Below are 10729 nucleotides of genomic sequence, written 5' to 3' on the forward strand. Positions count from 1 at the left end.
ATTTGTATTAAGTGTATTTTACTGTATTTTAAAATTAAATGTATTTACTGTTTATATTCTGTTCTATTTTAATGTTTGTATTCAATGTATTTCAATGTTTATATCCTGTACTGCATGAATACAAGTGTATTCAGTTGTATTAAAAAAATATAAACCTTCGAAATACATAAATACAGACAAAAAAATAATATATTTATATAAAAAAATAATGTATTTGAGTGAATTTATACAGAATATGATGTATTTGTATAATTGTATGTGACTAAATAGCAAAGAAGAGAAGAAAGTTCGCCGGAGATGGCGTTTTACTATATATATTGTATTAAAACTAAAAATGGAGACGGACAAACGCCCGGCCCTCAAATCTTGTGCGGCTTAAAAAATGTGAATCCAAAGTTGGAAACTGGATTTAGAACCGAAAATAGATATACTCTTTTTTTGGATTATTTTCGTTTTTCAAGAAGGGAAATCAAAAAGGAAAAAAAAAGGTATCTGAGAACTCTAGGAATTTTCTCAAAATTTGCTCAAAACTTTATCCATGGCCGTCCTTCTCTTTCCCTACTGTCTATCCCTTGTTATTCTCTCTCTGTCTCTCGTTTTTTTACTCTGTTTCCGTTCTTTTTCTTTGCCCGTTCTCGAAGAGAGAGAGAAAAGGAAGAGAGAGAAGAAAAAAATTATTGAGATTTTGAGAGAGAATCATATTAATTAAAAGAAAGAGAAAAAGCCGTAAAATTTCCTTTTTTTTATTATATGCATCTAGATCAACCTTCAGACCTTATTGATCATTTCATGTGTTGTGTTTAATCTTATTTAGAAAATGAATTTAAATCGTAGAGAACCCAAGATGTGCTAAGCGCGTAGTAATTAATGTTTTGGAAGTCAAGAGCTTGATTTTAATATAATGTAAATAGGTTGGTTAGTCTTTATATATATTAGGTCGAAAGAGACAATGTAGGCTGATTTTTCGACGGGGTAATAGTGTAGTTCGTTGGTCATAGTTTTAGTTGTCAAGAGGTGGCTACTAGTCATGTTAAATTAGTTTGTTTAGCATTTTTGGTACAAGTTTGAAAGTTGGAAATGAATTAAGAATGAGATGTATATAATTAAATTAGAAATTAACGAGGAGGACAATTAATCATTGTACACTGTGACCCACAAATTTAGTGACACAATTTTTTTTTATGCGAGAAGCTTAAATTATGACATTTTAATCATGATTTAGATATAATTATTAATTTCTTCCACTTATTTCATACTTCATTTTTCAAAATTTGTTCATTGATAATTGTAACCTAAATCCGAATCTTGATAATGCTTTATCATAGAAAACTTAAGTCACATTAAATAAATACTTATGCAACAATAACAACTATAGCTAAAATTAAAGTTAGTTATATGAATCATCACTTACCATGCCCGCTCTATTACTCTCATCTTAGATGCAATCCACCCATAAAATGAATACTTCTCCCTTTTTGGAAAATCGAAATGATAGATTTACCTACTCTTGTTATATTCAATTATTGAGTTTAAGTTAAAATATTAGTTATGATTAAAATTAAGAGCTAAGCCATCGTAACTCAACTCAAATGGAAAAAAGTTGAAGAATAAGATCTTCCGAAAAGAATAATCTGGTGTTTGTATCCATAAAAAGAAAGTAGAAAAATGAAGTTTTTAAACGAAAAAAGAAAAAAGAAAAAAGAAAAAAGAAAAAAGAAAAAAGAAAAAAAGAAAGAAGCGTTTTTACTTGCACATCTAGAAATAGCATAAATGGCTACAAATACTTGTTGGCTATTATTGATGATGGATCGTCGAAGTATTAATAATAATTATGTTCTTCGTTTAATCACCTCTTTGCTGTCTCTTCTTTATGGAGATTGAACTATTTATACTGATGAAATTTTTTATTATTGTTGTACCTCAATAACTTTGATAAAAAGGAGAACAAAAGAATAGAAAGTAAGAAGAAAATTTTCAAATCGTTTGCGGTTCGAAATGATAAAAAGAGATGGTTTTTACTTGTAATTGCAGAAACTGCAGACTTCGGTATTTTTTGTTCTTTAACCGATGTTCGATACTCAAATTGATACCCCAATTAATAAAAAATAGCGCCACATAAAATCCATTAAAGAAGAAAGTGCTCCCTACCATAATTATTTATTTTTTCAGGGCTAACCTAAAACTTATAATTAACGATAAAGGGATCATATTCATATATCCCAGCACTAACCCTTGGTGATTAACTGCATAACTTGTTATATAAAGATATTCATAAGTTTTCTTCTAGGTGAATGATAAATGTAGAAAATTGCATACTTTTTTAGTATATTTTTATCTCATTACTTATGTGAATTAGCAGGAGGTTACACGGTTTTGAAGTAAAATGTGCTCATTACGTGTTTTGTGTATGTACGAACGAGTTTGGAAGGACGTGTAGCAAAACAATAAGATTTGACGCAAAATAAAAGTGAAGAAGGAAAAGTTGGGAGCTCGTCTAAACATGCATGTCGCGCAGAGGCTAACACCCCAACAACTTGGCCACAAAAGCAAAACAGTGAAGTATGCCCCATAGACGCGGGACCTGGCGCGCCCCTTCGGCTCTCCTATACGAACTTGGATTGGTTGAAGCCCCCTATGCAAAACCTAGGTCATATAAATACACCCTAAAACGTCCTTTTGATGAGGTACAATATATTTGGAGGCAAGAATACGCTAGGAGCAAGGAGGAAGATTCAACCACAATATACTTGAATTTCTTTACTTGTTCAACTACATGCTTATTTTAGTTAATGAAAGAGCTCTAAATTAATGGTTCCTATTTATTATGTGTTGTTCGAGAAAGAATGCATATTTAGGTTGTTGCTGAATATAACGACCCGACCGGTCGTTTTGAGCATTAGCACTTCGCTCGGTAGTTTGAGGGCATGCGTAGTTCCATATGATGTATTATGATTTGTTGTATCGTCGGTTTTGGTTTTCAGGTGATTCAGAATTGATTTGAAAGAATGACTCTCAACTAGGAAGCTTTAAGTTGGAAGAGTTGACCAAGTTTGACTTTTTAGTACTTGACTTTTATCGGAGTTTTGATGATTCCGTTAGGTACGGATGGTGATTTTAACGGATTTGCATTTGGATATTTCTAGAAGGTTTCGACACTATTTGACGAAAGTTGAAAATTTGAAGGTTTGAAATGCTCATAAGTTTGACCGGGAGTTGACTTTGATGATATGGGGCTTGGATTGTGGTTCCAGGAATTGGAATAGCTTCGTTATGTCATTTGGGACTTGTGTGCAAAATTTGAGTTCATTCCGAGTTGATTTGATAAGGTTCGGCACGAGTTTTGGAAGTTGAAGAATTCAAAGTTCATTAAGTTCGATTTGAGGTGCGATTCATAGTTTTGATATTGTTATGCGTGATTTGAGGTCTTGAGTAAGTCCGTGTTATGATATGAGACTTGTTGATATATTCGGACGGGGTCCCGAGGGGCTCAGGTGAGTTTCAGATAGGTTTGGATTGTGTTACGCTCGTTTTAAAAAAAAAATATTTTGACGTAGTTTCTTCAAGCATAAATGGTACCATATTAAACAAATGATCTCCAATTTCTGTTTTGATTAAATCATTAGATCCGTATCGTAATTTTGGAACTATAACAACTGGAATTATCAAGATTCGACATCGTATGAGGAATTTATGGTCATTTTGGGTTGTCAGATTTTTCAGATTAATTATGAAATTACCACTGAATTCGTATTTAAAAATCTGCACTATTTTCAAATATTGAAACCAACACATCTCCTTCATTATAAGGTCAAATTGAGTAATTCAAAAGCCTAACTTGACTAGAATTTCACAAAAAATCCATTAGAGGTATCAAAAGTGAGTTTTAGGATCGTTTGGTAAAGGAAACGAGGCAGAACAACTGGGCAGAAACATATAATATCGAGAGTTTATTCATTTGGACATATTTTGAGTTGGGGAGCTCGGATTTGGGAGATTTTGGAGGCAATTTTCACCATATGGATTGGGGTAAGTGTTCTCTACTCGATTTTGATTATATTTCATGAATCTATCCTAATTTTTAGCATTTGGTTGATGATTTCAAAAGAGAAATTGGGGGTTTTTGTCTAAAATTTCATAAAGTGAATTTTCGAGTTTTGAACATCGATTCGAAGTCGGATTTGAGTGAAACTAGTATGCTTGGACTCGTAATTGAATGTCTTATCGTATTTTATGAGTTTTATCGAGTTCCGAGGTGCGGGCCTGAGTTTGACGTTTTGGTTGACTTTGGGCTTTTGATTAAAGATTCCACCTTTATTGATTAGGTTTATTTTCTTTGGCATTATTTGATGTTATTGAGTTGCTGTTGGCTAGTTTTGAGCCGTTCAGAGGTCGGTACGTGCGAGATGGTATTTCCAGAGTATTGTTTGGCTTTCTCGGTATTTGATTCAGCTTGTTCGAGGTAAGTAACACTTCTAAACTTGGTGCTGAGGGTATGAACCCCTGAATATACGTGTTATGTGTTTGGTGTTGTGGTCACGCACATGCTAGGTGACGGGAGTGTGAGCATGCACTGTGTGAATTATGACTCGATTGATTCTGTGGTGCTGTGTAGTGACCTAATCTTGTTTCTATCCATGAAATTTCTACGTGTTAGAGTAATTGAGTTGTGATCCATGTTAGAAACCATGTTTAGGCTATATGTTTATCCTGTTGAGACCCACTGAGGTCATTTATGCTGTTGAGTTATTTGCTTAAATTGTAATTACATACTCAGTCATACTCATTCATTGAATATCATATCTCAGTCTCTGTTATCATTTGTCTCATATCATATTATCATTGTTTGGGTTGATTGGCATGAGATTTGTGAGGCCAAGAGACTGGAGAGATTGATAATTGAGTGAGGTCGAGGGCATGATTGTAAGGATGTTTATGGGATCGGGCTGCACGCTGCAGCAGGCTTTCTTGATTCATGCCATGATTGGCTTATATTAGCGCTTGGGCAGGATCCGCCCCTCCGGAGTCTGACGTACCAGCAATGAGCGCAGGTACCTACTGAGTGCGAGTGCGAATGCCGAGTGATTGGGAGGACTGAGTGATTGAGAGGACTAAGTGATTGGGAGGACTGAGTGACTGTGAGGACTGAGTGACTGTGAGGACTGAGTGGTTGTGAGGATTGAGTGACTGGGAGGATTGAGCGAATTGATACTCCGAGAGTATGCATATGGTTTTATCACTGTGTTGCATTATAGTTGGCATGCATACTTTGCATGTAGGCATTGAGATGCATTTTCCTCATGTTGTACATCATTGTGACATTCATGACTTCACATGCACATGGACATGTAGGCATAACGACACACTTCCTCATGCCATCCGGTAATGAAACATCTTATCTTTGTCGAAAGATTATTTTGGGAAAAAATCACAGTTTTCAGATTTACTCATATTTTGGTGATATCGGTGAAAGATTTGGAATTTATTGTTATACTTGAAAAGCATGCCTATTTTCCAAAACTGTGAATGAGCATCACATCACATCTTTGAGTTATTACTTGTACTGCTTTATTTATATTGTTACGAGTTGTTTCTGGCTGTTGGTGTTGGACTCTGACCGTTGTCCAAGCTCGTCACTACTTTCAACCTAAGATTAGGTTTGTTACTTATTGAGTACACGGGGTCGGTCTTACTCATACTACACTTCTGTACCTTGCGTATAGATTTTGGTCGCTGATGTTGCTGTGCCCGCTGGCATTGAAGATGTACCTGCGTTCCGGTTGTAGCTACCTCTTGTTTATGGTAGTTGTAGATTTATAAAAATCTATTTATGTACGTTTCGAACAGATGATGTATGTCTACAAGCCTCTAGTGATGGATGTACTGTGATCGGAGTAGGGCCCCAACCTATCCATAACATATATACACAAGATGTACATAAAACTCTAGACCCGGCAACTCCGAAGGATGCAGAGCTTACAGATCAAGCTGAACTCGGGCAACACCTACTGAGGAGCTCTACTCGTCTGTCTGTCTGAACCTGCACGCATGAAATGCAGCATCCCCGGCAAAAGGGATGTCAGTACGAAATAATGTACCTAGTATGTAAGGCAACATATTAACTAAAAGCTAAAACCGAACTGATAATATAATAATCGAAAGTAACTGGGAGTCAAAGATAATCTGAAGATATGCTTACCTGCTAATACTGACTTAATTCTCTCAATATAGTAAGTAAAACAGCTATCCGGCCCTATAAGGCCCGGTATATATATATAACTGCTCTACCGTAGTAGGCTCACTCATAGGCGCTCGGCCATACTAGGCTCTGTATCTTGGCCAACGGGGCTCGCTCATAGGTGCTCGGCCACAGTATGCTTGATATATAACTTACCATCTGATCAGAGGTTGCCCAATAGGGGCCTGTCCATCGATTATAGCTCGATGGTAATGAAAATATTGTAATACTGTATATATAGGCTCTCTGCTCTCTTGACTGGAAGAAGAGAATACTCAATTAAATATGAAGTCCCGATAAGGAGAATGCTGTAATTTATGAGACTAGGATAATGTATTTAAATTCGGGAGTATGAACTTCTCTTTATGCCTCGTTATCAAACCCGTGTAATTACGAGATCATGCCAAAATGAAGGAAGGGCTTAGCCTTAACATACCTGAGCCGATTCTCTTGACAATCCCTTTAACACCCGTTGATTGCGACAACACGTAACGGCTGATCGAAGTAGGGGAAAATCCGTATGATGTTCTTGAGAAAGATTATACTTGGCTCCCTTAGAATTGCAATTCCCGTTGCTATTACATAGTATTACTTCGTATGAAATTTTGTTGTAGCAAATCACGTTGCTATCATCTAATCTTGTATGATTGATTGTCTTGGACGTTAGTTTGCCGAAGAAAGATTTGCCATAAGTATTGTAAAGGATTCATATGAATTCCTTCTTTGAGGCTTCTTGTAGTAAGCATCTCAATGTAATTTAGAGAAGCTTTGTATATTAGTGGGTGTGGCCCCACTTATGTATGACTTGGCCACCAATAATTCCTCCAATTTTGCCACCTTTCAATGTGACTTAAGAGTCATTAATCTTGGGGAGGCTTGCTGCCACGCGAGGCTCTTTAGGCCTTATCCAACATCTTAATTAATCATCAACTAATCCTTAATTAACTTGTTAATTTTTCCCATTAACCAATTATCCACATAATTAAGAATTATCTCAAATTACTTAAAATACTACTCACTTTTAACATACTTTATACACCTTACTATCATGGTCATGTGGTACCTTGTATGGTACTAGTCCATAAATATGGGGTATTATAGCTTGGACCGTATTTTATCCCAAATTTCCAAACTTCGACGAAACTCATTTCCTTCGATTTGCTTACCCTTTCTCCTTCACGAATTTACTTATCACGTGTTTGAAATAGCATAATGCTTATAATCTCCAAATAATCTTGTCCTTGAACTGAGGTCAATTATCTTACGAAAATTTCACGTATAATACTATAGGGTGTAACATCGTCATAATATAATATTGCGGAGCGTAACATCATCGTAATGTAATACTGCAGGGCGTAATATCGGCGTAATACTGTGGGGCGTAACATCATTCCCCCCTTTAGAACATTCGTCCTCGAATGTTGACTGATTCACTTATCATTCTCATAACCCATAGCCTTTGCGAATACTTTAATATTCCCCTTTCCATTTAGGCAACTGTTCTTTAATAACTCCAAAGGCCAGGGCATTCCCCCTTTAAGCCTCTTTCTCACACCACGACTTATAGTCGGAATCCTTCTAATCTCGTAACTGTTGCTACCTTCTATCATGCAGCCTATACTACTCTAACTTTGTATGTGCGCCTATGCGACGCTTCTCTCCTCTTTCCTCTAGCTCTTAGCCGATCTCTAGGCCTCACTTGTGAACATATACAAAATTATGTCAAGTTGTCCCTCTGGGTGTCATTAGCTTTACTATATCTAAGTAGGCCATACTATACCATAAATCTTACTTTGATTTGTAGTTACTGAGGTCTGCGACCAAACTCCAGGTTACTCTCGTTGCTTATCCTATATGCAGAAAGCTAAGTCTTTTAACGCTTTTTCATTACTGTTTATTTTAAGATTGATGGCCTAATCTCATCTCGTACTTTGTATCTTTTATCCATCCATTATCGATTCACCTCAATGTTGATCTACAATCTTCCATTGATAACTTGAAACTTCTTACGTAATATATTGCCACTAGGGCTTATGTTGCATCGATGAGTATTTGAAGTAATTTTCCTGATCCACTTAGGGGCGATACTGTACTTCAATAACCGTATTTCATAGCATCCCAATGTGATTCACTTATGTTGGTATTTCAATCTTGTACAATTCTTCAAATCCCTTTTTTTCTTCTTCTTCTTCAAATCATTACTCAATCGAATGCCCAAACGTCATCCTTTATTTGTCACAATTACACCCTCATTCTATTACCAGGGCATCATTCCATCTCTTCTAAATGCTACTAGTCTTAGACTCGTTTGAGTTCATTCAGGCTATGTTGAGCTTTCTACAACTTAGAGAAACCATCAGCTCTCTTGTTTTCGTGGACTTAATCCTGGGGACACATTCATTCTCATCACCTTCTCACTCGCACTTTCTTATCCTTACTCCTGTCTTCCTAAAACCTTGTCGCTTTACCATACTTTAGCTTGCGACCGATTTCCTTATGTTTTTCTGGAATATCACGTGAGATATCACATCGTCTCTACTCTTATTTTACTCTCTTAACTAGACCTCTCGATACCTAAAAACCATAGGTCGGAAGACATGCCACTGACGATGCCGCTATCATTCCTGGATATTGAATCCCCGCGATTCTAGCCTTCTATCCGAAGTATGGACTATTCACAACCTATTACATTTGAGTATCTCGTACGTTGTTTACCTTTACCTTACTTACCTTAAAGTCTCGTATCACATCTTCTATCTCTTTCATGACCTCCCTTCCACATAGGTATAATTCACATCCACAACTTGAATTTCTATTATAATATTTGCACCTCTTTACATGATTTGGTGAGAGCTTCATACTGACTTTTTATGAGGCTGGTACTTCTCTAACTGGATTTATCGTAGAGCTGTTATAAAATATGGCTATTGTATTGTTTCTCTTGTACCTATGATATTAAGAGTGATTCTGCAATGTTCTTAGTCACGATGTCCCTAATTTTCTGGGTCCAATAATCAAACTCCTAATTTAGTTAGTTGATGTAACTCTTTAGTTTCCTCCGATCAACCTTTATATAGGCTTAAGCTATCTTCCGACCTACGGCTCATGGTATTAGTTATTACTTCAGCCTTTCATGGACGCTATGGAATATCCATGATACAATCTTCTAACAATTTAATCCTTTGTCTATGACCTGGGCTCAATTCTTTCTTTTAACTTATACCAGAATCTTCTATGGCTGTATGATTGTCAACATACATGCCGCATGGATAATACTCCAAACTCTTAAGTGCATTCATAACGTAACTAACTCTAGATCATTGATCGAATAATTCCTTTCGTCCCTTCTCAGCTTTCTTTAAACGTAAGCTATTACTTTTCCTGGTCTTTTTGCCCCCTTTTTGCGTGCGTACTTAGCTTATCTTAGTGCCCACGCATATTGGAATTCCATACAACTCATATGACCTTGAATATCACTTCTGATTTTATTTCCCGTTCATTAGCCACGGTAGGTGCCATCTTCTCATGGAGTGCATATAATGTTGTTGTGAGACTGTTGTTACATGACCATTTCCTCTTTAGGTCACTGTGCTTTGTTTGAAGCCTTCTTCTTTATTTCCTCAGCTAGTCTTTCATTGTAGTACTTAGGGAGGACCCTCTGATTTTTGCAAGACTGCGAGGTTATTACATCGTTTATCCGGCGGAATTTTTGATGTTCTTTCCTACTTGTAATTAACCTTACTTACTTACCTTCATGACCCTGTGCTTGTAGGATTGCTTCTGAGCTGATATTTTGATTGTCTTCCCAGTGGCACTCTTTTTATCTTCGTAACACGCATACAGTACCTTTACTACCCCAACTCCTATCTTAATATTTCTCAAGGTTACAATGTCATATCTGTGAGACTGAATGCCTCATGTTGGTGTTCACTATGTTTATCTTGCACGATCTGTTGATTTGTCTGTATCCTCTTGTTTAGCCATAACTAGGCTTTTCCTGAATCAACTACTGACTACTCGTTGGCCCATTCTCATATCAGTATTCTGCGCAATTATTCTTGGGTTATTTCTTTTGTCTTAACTTACCTCTCTCGCTGGCTCCTTATTTATCAAAAATATCCCGGGCCGGAACCCTTAATTCCTCTCCTTGATGTCGTGCTTGCATAATGTTCTGAAGTCGTAGCATATCCGTAGGATTTGAATAAGTGCAATCTCATTCCTTTTTTTTTATCGCATTCTTCCTTTACCATTCCATAGTAACTAGAATCACTTAATTTTGACTTAATGTCACATCACTCCATATTTCCCCTTTTAGGGGAGTACTAAGAGTTGGAGCTATGATGATCTACCCATAGATGTTTTACCTCTTCATCTTTGGCGTCTTCTCACATCATCGATGACCCTTACTCGCCTTGCGATAATCCTTTTGTGCCAAGGATAATAGAATTCCTTACTCACGAGGGTGACACTTAGTGTAACTGAAACATATAGTTC

Source organism: Nicotiana tomentosiformis, chromosome 4, assembly GCF_000390325.3.
Source record: "Nicotiana tomentosiformis chromosome 4, ASM39032v3, whole genome shotgun sequence".
NCBI classification, from domain to species: Eukaryota; Viridiplantae; Streptophyta; class Magnoliopsida; order Solanales; family Solanaceae; genus Nicotiana; species Nicotiana tomentosiformis.